The sequence below is a fragment of the Leptosomus discolor genome, chromosome 1 (assembly GCF_034619465.1).
Source record: "Leptosomus discolor isolate bLepDis1 chromosome 1, bLepDis1.hap2, whole genome shotgun sequence".
Classification (NCBI taxonomy): Eukaryota; Metazoa; Chordata; class Aves; order Leptosomiformes; family Leptosomidae; genus Leptosomus; species Leptosomus discolor.
In genome coordinates this window covers 42,977,554-42,992,314 of record NC_141391.1, presented here as the reverse complement: position 1 = coordinate 42,992,314, position 14,761 = coordinate 42,977,554, and positions in this window count along the sequence as shown.

The window sequence follows — 14,761 nt, the reverse complement described above, 5'->3', positions numbered from 1 at the left end:
ATCTTCAAATAAATTGCCACCAGTGCCATTTCTGAATACAAACTTAATTATTTTTTCCTATGTAACTTCACTGGCAGTTTTACCCCTCTCAACCTAAAGGATTGTTACTCATTCAGGGATTCTACCTGTTAATCAGCTGCCCTTATATCTTCCTGGTATATCCATGTTGTCTTTTGCTGTTTCTAGAATAAAGATATAAAGAGCTAATCAGATTTCTTTTCAAAATAAAATAAAATAAAACAAAAGAAGACAGTAACATTGGAGAAGCTTCACATTGTAAGGTCTCTTCCTAGTTCTTTGAAATAAAAGTTTAGAGATTTTCAGAAACATTTCTTTTCAACAGGTTAAAATGCTTTTCTCGTTAACAAGAAAAATGTTATGATTAGGCTACAAAGTGAACCCTTGAACTTGGCTCAGTATGATGTGCTAACATATTGGAACAATTATACTTTACTGAGGGTTTTTTCTGAAAGCTACAGGCTTTCAAATCCCACAAGTGGTACCTCATTTACAATCCAATATCCTCTAATTATAGTATATCTTGCTTAAGAAACTTAACCTTCCTGAGGCACAGAAACTAGGTTTCAAAGGAAAAAAAGAAATCTAGTCTTTAAGCATGAAAAAAAATCAATACTGCAGGTTTTTCAAAACAAACAAAAGAAGTGAAACTATGTACTTTGCAAGAAACAAGATTGATAGAGGGCTTTTCAGTGAAAATATTCAGCTCCATTTGGCGTGTTTGCTGGTTATTGGTACCTAACAACTACTCATATTGCTAGCTACGGTAAACACACATGTCACCTGCATCATGTAATCATGCCTAGTTATCATGATGATTCATTCAGAGTAATTAGGTACCTTAAATCTGATGGCTGAATTCTAATGCATCACTCTATTGTGACAGAGTGTATTATATGCAATATGTAAATTCATATAGGAAACCAGGATTCAGACACTGTATCTCTGGCTTTGAGTGTCTAAAAAAAATCCCTTTAGTTTTGCCCTAAAGGTAGATCATTTGTACAATGTCTGAGAAATTGAGCATGTTTCCCAGACAGCTTCAGGAAAGTTAGTTCTGCGCCATTCCTTAGTAGACATTCTCATCACAAAAGTATGATTATGACCCTTTGACTTCTTCCTCTTCATTTTTTGCTATTGCTGGCTGCACAGTGAAACAACAAGAACAGACAGCCTCCTAGTTCCTTACCTAAAGACAGTCATTTCTCTTTGGTAGCAAAAGTTGTCATATATGTTTAATTCTAGGCTAAGTTCAATATTACTACTGTGTTACAAACATAGTCTGGTAATGAAGCAATTCTGTTGAGGAAATTTGGAACTGTGATACTCAGGTTTTTCACTATGTACACTGGTTTTGGCTGGGATAGAGTTAAATTTCTTTGTAGTAGCTCCCTATGGGTCTATGTTTTAGATTTATGATGAAAACAGTGTTGAGAACACAGGGATGTTTTCATTATTGCTTAGCAGTGCTTACACAGAGTCAAGGCCTTTTCTGCTTCTCACCCCACCTGACCAGCAAGTAGGCTGGGGGTGCACAAAAAGCTAGAAGGGGACATAGCTGGGACAGCTGACCCTCAACTGACCAAAGGAATACCTCATACCATACGATATCATGCTCAGCATATAAAGCTGGAGGAAGGAGGAAGAGGGGATATTCAGAGTGATGACGTTTGTCTTCCCAAATAACTGTTATGCCTGACAAAGCCCTGCTTTCCTGGAGATGGCTAAACATCTGCCTGTTGATGGGAAGTAGTGAAGGAATTTCAAATTTTGTTAGCTTGCACATGCAGCTTTTGCTTTACCTATTAAACTGTCTTTATCTCAACTTACAAGTTTTCTCACTTTTACCCTCTCAATTCTCTTCCCCATCCCACTGTGGGGAATGTTCTTTGTGTACACTAAGGTCCTAAATATACAGTCTATACTCAGTAGATTTAGTGATGAAAATTGACTTTCCCTCCTTACCTCTTAACCCCTGTTGTACTCCTTTCCTTTTATCCAAGTCCTTTCTGTAGAGCATATTTACTGTTTAGTTCAAAGCAGCTCATGGATAATAGAGCTATAAGAATACTCAGCAGGAGTTCATAAAGGATATTTGTCAAAAAGCTCCAGTTTCTTTTCTTACCAAAATATATATTTAGCAGATGGAAAAAATTCAGCAGATGTTTGCATATATATGTATGATGATTTTTGAAGGTTATAACTGTTTTTAGTTTGCTTCATGCAGTATGCTTTGAAAGCCAGCAGATCTGGAGTACTTTGAATCAAAAAAAGGAAACTTTTTCTATGGCTAGGACTGCCAATCAGAGAATGTCCTCAAAAGCCAGGTCCTAATTTGTTTTCAAGACTTCCCTCTTAGTGTGAATCATATTGTACCTAGGTGCTCTGTGAAGAAGGAATGGCAAATTTTGAAGCATATACTGAGCAAATAATTATTGAATAAAAGCATTTGATTAATTTTACAGAAAGTTACCAAGCTTTTGTCATATATTAACATATGTCATGTATATTAATTGAAAATCAGTTACTTTCAACAGTTGCCTAAACTGAGCACAGGCTTAGATCTAATATAGCCTATGTGATAATGGATGGGATAGTGTAAAAGAAAAGTCTCAGTACATGAACAGGTATATGTATTATTTTAATCAGTTGAAAAGTAGGGAAAAAAGGCTAAAGGAGAAAGAAAATAAAAATTAAATTATCATAGATTTAGAAGAAACAGCTTCTGAATGATCTCTCTAGTTTAGCATTCCAAACATTTTACAGTACTAGCAAATTTTCTGCACCAGTAGAAATATTAAATGTATCTACAACACATGAATGCATGTAAATCAGAAATCTTTCACTCCAGTGGAATTTATATACTGTGAGAATCACTGTAATTACTTTACGAATTGACCATTTGTAGTCAACATTTTCCATTCTTAAATATGCAATACGTGCTAATTTATGCTTCTAATGTACCATAGATAATATCATACTTTTGTTATCAAAGTACCACAGTCATGCAGTGTTAAATGTCAAACCAAAATTTTGTCATTTATTTTCAATTGCTGTGTATTAATATTTTGAAATATTAAATCTTCTATGTAGGATTGTATTTGCTGGTTACTTAAATATGCAGGATTCAGTGTGTTCAAAGGTTGGAAAATAAATTGAGTAAAACCCCAAGATTTTATGCAAAATATTTAGATTATTTTTCTAAATTCATAATGAATAATGCTACTTCTGGAAAAAAAAAATCCAATGGCAGAATTTGATCTGAAGAGTCAAGTTTTAAAAATAGCTTGCAGAGTGTGGTTGTATGAAATTGTAAGTACATCTGTAGAATTAATCAAGTCTAAATTTGAACAGAAAAGATTGGTATGGTGTTCACGGATGTGAAAGGTTGAATGATGTTTCCATAATTTTATGAATTTGCAAAATATTCTAAAAAAATAACAAAATATAGGTAAGTCCATGATCTTAACTTTTCCCACACTTAAGCTAGATCTCCCACAGAAACTTAAATATATTGTCAAAAAGCTTCTGTGGAAAAAGAAGTGCAAGGTTCTCTGGGCCAGATGGAGATGATTTTAAGTAGACGAGTGTATAATCTCTTATTCTTGAGTTAATGCTGGCAAAAATTATGAAAAGATAAAAAATAATCTTACATTAAGTATTATAATACAATTATTGTTTGTATCGTGATGCCACTACCTAGAACACCAGTCATAGACTTCATGAGTTTTAGTTCTTTAAAAACAGGGAATAAGAAACAAGTCTGTGCCTCAAAGACCATGCTATTTAAATAAAGAAGCACCTAAGATTATAGACAGATGGCACAATACCCATAAAATGCAATTAATTTCTTTACTGGTCATGAAATGACATTCTCCTAACACCACTATTTTGACTGGGTCTCAACATCTGTAGCAATAATAGAAGAGAGTTTGAAGGACAGTTGGAACGAATTTTTTCCATCTTTACATATCATTATTTCTGAGTGTGATGGGCACGTGATTTGTCTCATCTGAGATAACGAACACATTGCTTGCATGCTGAATACTAAGATTCAGCTTTACTACAATTTATGAATCAGATAGTTGTAATGATATTTACTGATAGATACCTAACAAATTTACAGACTTGCAAAAACTTTGTAAGCACCTATCTTTGTTTGGAATCTGAATACATTTAACTTTCCATCAAGATAACTCTCTGAAGCAATATAGATATCCTTTAGCAATGTTCTATTCTTGTCTTAACTAAGTAATAAAAAAGATATGCAGAGGTTTGACATCATGATTTTTCTAAATGCATAGGAAAGTGCCTATTATTAAATCTTAGAACAATTAAATTGCTTAAGCACATTTGCCTATGCTTTCACCCTTTCAAAGCCTGATGTTCAGCAATGCCAATGTAGGACTTGACATAATGATAGTCATGAAGAATTTATGTAACCTGTTTATACAGAAAGATACTCTAGTCCTGCCTGTTCTTTATTTTAACTCATACTATTCATGTGTACAAGGCCTTTCCAACAGACTAGAATTATGTTAGTATAATTACACTTTACAGAGGATCGAGGTCTGTTATGTGGAACTGCATCAAACTAAGCACATAGGTTTCTCTCTAGCCTATACTTTGCAAGAGTCCTTAAAGAATTCTAGTAGGCATAATTCACCTTTCAAAAGTCATTATTAGTTTCTCCCTAATGTATTAGGTTAGTCTAGGTGGTTTATGACTCCTTCATTAATGGATTTTTTGTTTTGTTTTGGTTTAGAGCATTTTCTCCTAACACCAGGATAAAGTATATCTGGCAATAACTTCTTGTATCATCTTTAGCACCTCTTTAAAAAGAAGTACAATGATGTCAGCATTCTCGCTCTCTGGTTTAATAGCTATTTAATGATGAAAGGTCTAATCCTGATTCCTTTGTCACTAGACTCATTAAACTTAGTGGGAGCAGAATCCAATTTTTATTGTGTAGTTTTCCTACAGCACTTTTCATTTGTTATTTGATTTCATTGGAATTCTTGGACAAAAACCATCGGTGATTGGTGACTTATTTTAACTTCGTTTCTCACATTGCAACATCTCCTCTGACTACCTATTTACACTTAGCTCCAGATAATATCTCATGTTTTCAATGCTACATGAATTAATTTGTGTGGGGTCATCTCTACTAGATTTAGTTACTTCTTGTCTGACAAGGACATCCTGTCAGAAAAACGTGCAAAATTTGGCCCAAATCATGATTTAGATGAATTCTCAGAGTAGATCAAATTCAGTTCTTAGGGAATACTGGTAGATTTCAAAACTTGAGAATTTCACCTTATGTATTGAAGTGCATTTTAAGAGCTATAATTAATCTTCTCATCATATGACAGATCTCACTGAGCCAAATATGAGTCACTAGGTACTGGTTGCACTGATATTGCTGAATATATGGACTCCAGACAATCACCTGTGCTTCCATAGGCAAGCAGAAAAGACTGTTCATACTGCATAGTACTTGATCAAATCTCCATTGGCCTTTCTGTGATCCTTTTTCTATTGTCAAGTTGTAACTGTCTTTCTGTTCTTAGTGCTTTTTGCATTTTACTTTTCAATTTGGTAAATAATATGAAGGCTGTGTTGCAGCAAACTCTATTATCACACCGTTGCAACCTGAAACTGAGGGTATATGTCATTTTTGTGGGACAGGAAAACATAAGGAACCTAAGCCAGTTGCTTGTTAGAAGTGAACTGTCACCTCAATAAAAGCCAGGCTTTGTTTTGAAGTCAAGGGATGGTGCACCCCAAAAGAAAACTTCAGATTGAACAAGAATTTATGCAATGTGGTCAACCAAAAAACGATCCTGGTAGTGACATGGAAACATGCTACTCAACAGTGTAGACATAGCCATTGTCTGGGAGTTGGATAACTCTTATGTCAGCAGATTTTAAAGTCTGATTTCATTAGAAATATGATAGATACAGACCTGTGGAAGTAAAAAAGAACAGATGTTTGATTTTGAAGGGAAAATGTCAAGTAATGCATTTGAGAGGATCAGTTGCTGAAAGCAAACCTGGATAGCAACAGTCAGTGTTATGTCACTGCAACAAAGATGACATTGTACTTGGCATTGGGTCGTGAGGTCATGCTGGAAGCCCTGTAAACACAGCCACCCTAGAGCCTTCCAGAACTTGTTCAGCTGCACCCGCAAGGAATTCTCTATTTAAATACCAGTTCCCCATTCATCTACTCACAAATTATTGAAATGATCACATACACATCAGCAGCGACAATAATAATAATAATAGTCACCAAGCAGGATCATTTGCATCTGACCAAATCCAGTATCAATATTTTCCAAGACCCAGTGAAAATTTTTAGGTACTAAAGAAACAATCTGCTGAAAAAATGAGGGAGAAGTAAAACAAAACAAAATAAAGAGCTACTGAGACCAGAATCTATCAAGATTACTAATATTTTTTATATATTTTATGCATAATTAAGATAAATGTGGGCATTCGATCTTATTGATATAATGTAGATAGACATATAGTTTAGTTAATTCTGTGTTCTGCTTTTGCATTAAAACTGTGGTAACTGTGGAAAATGCGATTACTTTAATAAAAATAAAGAGTTACTTTAGAATTAAACTACCTGAGTAGAATCTTCAGAGGTATAGATACTTTCCCAAGTCTGTCACAGATTTCCTTTACAACTTTGAGCAGTACACAGAGGCTAATACTATATAGTCCTTGCTGATAAGTGTACAAAACAGCTTTTCAGATGACTTTAATAGTGCTCCTCAGGCAAGTAGCTACTCCTGGGGGTTCATTGAGTATTCCTTTATCTGTCTTACTCTCATCTTTCCTTGGAAAAATGGAAGCAGTAATACTGTTGTGAATGATAAAATCCTTAAACATTTGGGAGTTTTCAGACACTATTTTAGAAGTCTATGTCTGCATTAAAGACGGAAGCTCATTTTGTTAGGTTTTGTGCACATTTAAGCAAAAAGATTGGCCTTATTCCCAACGTTCTTATGACTTAGATAGGCTACAAGTGGATACAACTGATGTATACATCTTACTGAAAAAGTAACAAATATTCTAATAAGCAGAGGACATTGTACTGTCCCTGTATAGCTGTTCATCCAGGCACCTGTAAGTATATGTGCAAGTTTTTTTAAACAACCTTACACTTAGCATTAAGGAAAAATACTAAGGAAGCTAATGAAAAAGATATATAATGGCCTTGTACATTTTTAAAGGGAGATGAGAGAGTGATACAGAAAGTACGAAGGCATGAAATAAAAGGTAAAACCTGTGTTATTGCTGCAACATCAGGAATTGTCAAGTTATAAGTTAAAAGGTAGAAAATGTGAGGAGCACAAGAGGTGATAATCTTGTAAATAATAGAATAAATGCTGTATTTGGTGCATTCTTGTGACAATTCTTGTTCACCTCTATTTATTAAGTAAATATTAATTTTAAATCAATGCTAGTTAATTGAAAATAATAATTCTTTATCTACTATACAAATATTTTTTTCTGCCAGGTTGGTTTCTGGGGCTATAGCTCAAAATAAAACTGGAACCAGAATAACTATTTCTGACAAATTTCTGTTAAAATAAATATCTCTACACATAAATTGTATGTTTTATGTCATTTTGAATTAATCTGATCCAAGTAAACATAAAAAATTCAGCTTGCCCTGACAGTAGCCTGATATATTTTTGTGATTTAGCAACTCTTTTTCCCTAGTAGTTTCTGAGTGAGGATAAGAAGTGAATAAAAGCTCAAATGAATTTAGTAACATGTTTCTGCTGTTTTCATGCCTACTGGAGAATTATTTATCCACTTACAAACAATAATATAAAATTGGCTTCTTTAGCCATTCTCTGCTAGACATCTTTAATTTCAGCTTCATCTAATTTGCATACATTATTTTTATCTTTTATACACAGCAGCCAAGCATCAGCACTGTGCAAGTCAATCTAAAAGCCTTTTATTACATTACAGTTTAATTTCTTATTTACTACGCTTGCTAAATTATATTTTTGAACAAAACTGGCAGCTACTCTCTCAATTGACCAGAATGTTGTATTTTTAATGATTGGAGCTGGAAACAGCTGGAAGCTATTGTTTTAAACATAACCTTAACTTTGTTTGCATGATAAGTAAATGGCTATGCTGACTGGTAACTGAAGAAGATTGAAGACAGTAGGTAATAACAAGATACTGACATGAACACCCTGAAGACATATAGTCAAGGAAGCCAAGTTAGAGTCCTTTTATCTTCAGAATTTGCTTCAGGAAAAAGTAGATCCAGAATATTTATTTAGTGAAGTGCTCTGTACTGACAGCTGAGATGATATGGAACAGTCAAAGTGATTCACTGTGTGGGGAGACAGTAACAATGTACCCCAAAGTGTTCATCATGTAGGCACATTGCACAAAGATATATTCTTTCCTCGTAATCTGTTATTATTATTGTATAATTTGATTATGACATTTTGGACTACTCAAGAAACAGAGTCTGATGAAGATCTCAGCATTACTTATGAACTGTGAAGTTAAGAATGCTGGAGGGTTTTTCACTTCACTCTGTCTCAATTAATTTCTCTGGATGACTGGCAAGTGGTAGATAGGTCCAAGGATGTATCTTGATTCTCTGCAATTACATCCCTCAATCAAGAAAAAAAATCTGTCTTGCTACCACTATGTTTAACTGTAAATATAAACCAAAAAATTAATTTGGTAATTTAATCCACTGAGAATTTGGTTGCCTTTAACCTACTGGATCTTGAATCTTGCTGATGGTTCATTCACTGACATAATTGTTAAAGCTGCACCAGGTTCTGGAATTATTAAACCCCTTCCACCAGGCACAGAGATGTAAGGTTGAGTCTCTTGCTGAAAAATATTGTAGTTGAAATAGTTCTCCAGGGCTCAGTATTGGGACCAATCTTGTTTAACATCTTTATCAATGATCTGGATGAGGGGATTAAGTGCTTCTTCAGTAAGTTTGCAGATGACACTAAATTGGGTGGGAGTGTTGATCTGCTTGAGGGTAGGAAGGCTCTGCAGAGGGACCTGGACAGGCTGGATCAATGGGCTGAGGCCAGTTGTATGAGGTTTAGCAAGGCCAAGTGTCAGGTCCTGAACTGGGGTCACAACAACCCCATGCAAAGCTACAGGCTCTGGAATGAGTGGCTGGAAAGCTGCCCGGCAGACAAGGACCTGGAGGTGCTGGTTGACAGCTGGCTGAACATGAGCCAGCAGTGTGCCCAGGTGGCCAAGAAGGCCAACAGCATCCTGGCCTGTATCAGAACAGTGTGGCCAGCAGGAGTAGGGAGGTGATCATGCCCCTGTACTCGGCACTGGTGAGGCCTCACCTTGAATACTGGGTGCAGGTTTGGGCCCCTCACTACAAGAAAGACATTAAGGTGCTGGATTGTGTCCAGAGAAGGGCAGCAAAGCTGGTGAAGGGCCTGGAGAACAGATCTTATGAGGAGCAGCTGAGGGAACTGGAATTGTTTAGTCTGGAGAAGAGGAGGCTGAGGGGAGACCTTATTGCTCTCTACAGCTACCTGAAAGTAGGTTGTAGTGAGGTGGAGAAATGGCCTCAAGTTGCACCAGGGGAGGTTTAGATTGGACATTAGGAAATATTTCTTTACCGAAAGAGTGGTCAAACATTGGAAGAGGCTGCCCAGGGAAGTGGTAGAGTCACCATCCCTGGAAGTGTTCAAAAAACGTGTTAATGTAGCACTTGTAGATATGGTTTAGTGGCATGGTGGTATTAGGTCAATGGTTGGACTTGATGATCTTAGAGGTCTATTCCAACCTAATGATTCTATGATTCTATTATTCTATGATTCTGTATCAAAGACAGACATAGTTAGCTGAGCTTTCTGTACAGAAAAACTGTTTACAGATGCCAAGTATGATCTTATTGAAATTTCCTTCTCTAAACAAACAATAAAAATTACCTAGCAAATATATCTGATTAATGTAGAGCGCTCTAACTGTAAGGAACTAACCATGCATTTAATCTCCCTTTTCGTTTCTGCTCACATTTGTATTCCTTTTTTCAATACCTGTTTCCATTGGCCTATATTTACCATGGAATTCCCTCCTTCTCCCTTTACTGAGCAGATATATTTACATAGAAGTATCCTGATTATTGATCAGCTTTTTTAAAGTAACATCTCAAATTAGATAATAGTCTCTACAAAGACCTGAGCTGACATTTGTGATTTCAATTGTGTCTGAAATCTGGGATGGAGATTGCTAGTTTTGCTGAATTTAGTCTGTCCAAATCTTTGGGTTTTGCCACTATCTAAAATCCATGTTCCTTTTACAACATTAATTCTTATTATGAACATTACCTTTAGCATGTACTTCTGTGTTAGCGTTGATTTTTTCCTCTCTTTGGGACATTTATAGCACTGAGTCTCTAGTACCACATTGTCCATTCAGTTTTTTAATATTAAATGAGAAATTACATAAACTTTTAGATTGACTTTTCTGGCACAAGAAAAACTTTAAAAGTCATGCAGCAGAAGTAAATTTTGTATGCAGCATGGAATATTCAGAATTTCTGAAAAAGAGAAAATACTGCGTACGCATATGCTGGCTGTATTTGAAAAACTGATCCACATGCAGATGTAGGAATAGCATCACAGGAGATAGCTATGAAAATTATCTTTAGTGTTTGAGGGTGTAAAATCTCTTGGATTTGTTCAATGACTAAATTCCCTGTGACATCTCTAACTCTGGCATTTTCCTATGTATCACATGTGAGAGGTACAAATTAAGGCAGGTGTTAACATCTCAAGAGTGGTTTTGTGTTTAATTCCTTAGATTTCAAATATAGATGATCTTTGTCCCAGGCTAGAGATAATTGATTTGGTGGTTGAGTACTACTAAGGTTATGCAGGTATAAAGGCCATCAGACTGTAATTCTCAGAGACTGAGGTGGCACAAGATGTATGTTCATGTAACTCAGGTTGACCACAATAATTCGGAAGTGATCCCTGGATTTGGTCCAAAAAGGGAATTAAAGGAAACAATCTTCTTGTCTGGTTTCTGTGAAAATATATGTCCACAAGAACTTTAACAAATCTGATTTAGTCATGGTTTGACTAGCTCATTATATTTGCTTCACTACCGACTTTTGATTTACATAAATGTTCACTACAGTTTTAATTGCATTTTCCTTCATGTTACATTTTACTGCTACAATCTATGGCTGTAATTGAAAAGGACTTAATTTTTAATCAGGGGTGTTTTATGTAGAAAAATATGCATCATTTTAATGTGACAAAAATTTACTGTGCTGGATAGGACTTCTGAGATGTAAATGCAGAGACTGCATCTATAAAGTATTAGCCTGGAAACCAGTGTGGCTATAGGTAAATGTACAGACAGACAGTCTTAGCTTGATGAAGAAATATTTGCTGAAAAGATTTTACCCCCACATTTAAAACTGAAATTTAAGTCATTGTTTTAACAGGCAAGCAATTATAGAAATACTTAAACGAGTTTGTGTAACTCAGCATATAGTCCATGTGAACAGCCCCAAGCCATTTTTCACAGGACTGCTGTCAATCCACTCATCCCCCACCCTGTATCTGTGCTTAGGATTGCCCCAACCCATGTGCAGGACCTTGCAGTTGGCCTTGTTGAACTTCATGAGGTTTGCATGGGCCTACTGCACTGGAGTAACCTAACACCAAAACTGTTAATAGGTTGACACTGGAATTTTTTTTTTTTTTTTTTTTTTCTGGCAATGACTCCCAAGGATTCAGCTGTCAGTGCATTCTGCCTGCATTCTGGACATTCCTAGTTGCATTACCTGAAAACATACTTGAATTTCTGACAATGCTCTGAATTACCTATCTTGGTATAGAGCTTTATAGTCAATGTTTTGCATATACTGTCTAGAATACACTTTCACAAAAAAATCTTTGGTTTTTCATTGGTGATCTTAACATTTCAACCTTACATCTACATTCAACATAATGTTACTGTGAATATTTTGCTTAAATAATCATTGAGTTTACTAATATTAAGTATTAGTGAGGATTAAGTCAACTGAACTTCCTTTTGTGCACTGGTTGTTTGTGTAATATAAACATTTATTTTGTAGCTTTGGAGTAGTTCATCCTTTGCATCAAACTAAACCATTCTAATCTAAACCATCTTCAGAGTACTTTCAAAGAAGCAGACATAAACTGAAGCAGAACGACCCAATACAGAATTTAGCTTTTTTACTGGTTAAAATTGTTCTGATCTACCGCATATGATCATTAAACTAGGGGAAAAAAAATCCTTTACAGTTCTCTGAAACCACTCCTTAAGAGGTTGTAGAGCAACTGCAGTGAAATAGAACTGCACAGAATACAGTTTCAGTACTGTGCACCATTTGGACTACTTTTTGGTTTCACAAAGTTATGTTTAATTTATCATGTTTGGAGGGGATTTCTTCCCACTTATGAAATGTATTCTGTACTCTTGAGGCCTTGTGAAGGGAATTCTACTTACTAGCCTGATATGTGGAACATACCAAGAGCAATAGCAACTAAATACATTCTTAAACAGACCAAATAGCTCAGACATAATAGAGTGTAGAATATTTCAATTTTTAGGTGAAAAGGAAAGGCTCAGCAGAATCTACTAGCATGCAGGTGCATCACTGTAGTCCTTCCACTACTTAGAGATCCCTGAGCAAAACCCAACTATTCATGTTTCATATCCAAAAAGAGGAGTTTCATTATAAAGACTGTATGGCAGGCAGAAGTGTTATATTCATCATTTAGAATGAGAAAATAAGAGGCAGAAAGATTGAGCAGTGACTGCCCTCAGCAAACTGAAGAAATTGATTGCATGTCGTGACCGCCCCCCCTCTACTTACGCCAAAGAGAAGAATAAGAAATCACCCTTATGTACAGTTTTATTCCGTATAAACAATCTGAAAGTCCTTCCCTTTCAGATAGAAGTAGCAAACGTTAGTCTTGCATATTAAACAGTTATCTTCCAGGTATTCCAATTTCAGATGACTACGTAACTCATGTAAGTGACAGGTACATTGACGGCTCCAACACCTTTGAGCAGCAAGGGGAGCTGAAGATTTTACTGAACAGATCTGAGGACAGAATATTGTAAAATTTAATTTCAGGTTGTTTCCTGATCTGCAGTACTGCAGGAAGTAATTTTCAACTTGTCTACAAAATATTAATCTTTATTGCTCTACCAGGTTGCAGAGTGTGTAATATCTTCTGTGCCCATTACTGATGTCCCTGAAATTTTGTATGTTGATAGACATCCATAGACCAACAATTTTGCAGAAGAGAATATAGCAGTAGAACCTAAGGAACACAAGGAAACAAATATGGAAAAAAACCCAAACCCAACAAAAGACAGGAAAAGGAAGATTAATGAACATGTTCCCCTCCTGATAAATATGACAGAAGTAGTGACAACCAACATGGAGCAGGCTGGTGTAATCAACCATTTTGTTGCCTCGGTTTTAAATTATAAGCTCTCTTCTCACATCTCTCAAGCCCTTGGGCCTCAAGGCAGGGACTGGGGGAATGAAATACCTCCCATCATAAGTGAAGATCAGGTTTGAGATCACATGAGGAACCTGAATATATATAGTCCTTGAGACTCAGTGAGATGCATCCCAGGGTCCTGAGGGAATTGGGTGATGCAGTTGCCAACACACCGTCTTATTTGAAAAGTCATGGCAGTCAAGTGAAGTCCCCAGTGACTGGAAAAAGGGAAACTTCATGTCCATTTTTATAAAGGGTAAAATAGGAGGACCCTGGGAACTAGCAACCCTTTAGCCTCACCTCTGTGCCTGGTAAGATCATGGAACAGATCCTTCTGGAAGGATCCTTCTGCAGTGACTGCATCAGTGGACAAGGAAGGAGTTATGGATGTCATTTACCTGGACTTCTGTAAGGTCTTTGGTGTAATCTCCTACAACATTCTTCCCTCTACATTGGAGAGATATGGGTTTGGTGGGTGGACTGTTCGATGGATGAGGAATTAACTGGATGTCTGTGTCCAAAGAGTTACAGTCAATGGCTCAGTGTCCAAGAGGAAATCAGTAACATGTGATGTCCCTCAAGGGTCTGTACTGGGACCAATACTGTTTAATATCAATGACATACGCAGTGGGACTGAGTGCATCCTCAGCAAGCTTTCAGATGATACCAAGCTGAATGGTGCCGCTGACACACCTGAGGGATGCAGTGCCATTCAGAGAGACCTGGACAAGCTTGAGAAGTGGGCCCGTATGAATCTCATGAAGTTCAACAAGGCCAAGTGTAAAGTCCTGCACCTGGATTAGGTGCACCTGGACAATCACCAGTATCAGTACAGACTGGGAGATGAGTGGATTGAGAGCAGCCTTGCAGAGAAGAACTTGGAGAATCTGGTGGATTAAAAACGACATGAACTGGCAATGTGCACACACAGTCAATAAAGCCAACTGTATCCTGGGCTGCATCAAAAGAAGTGTGGCCAGCAAGTCAAGGAAGGTAATTCTGCCCCTCCAGTGTGCCCTGTTGAGACCCCATCTGGATTACTCCATCTAGCTCTGGATGAGTTTAAGTCATCGGTGTTTATTTACCTGTGATTGTTTGTGGGGTTTTTTTTTCACATCTAACATTAATTCTGTATGAAGTTAGTGAGTGTATATTTGTTTATATACATATCAGCTGCAGAAAGGGTGATGCATTTGCTCATTACTACATAA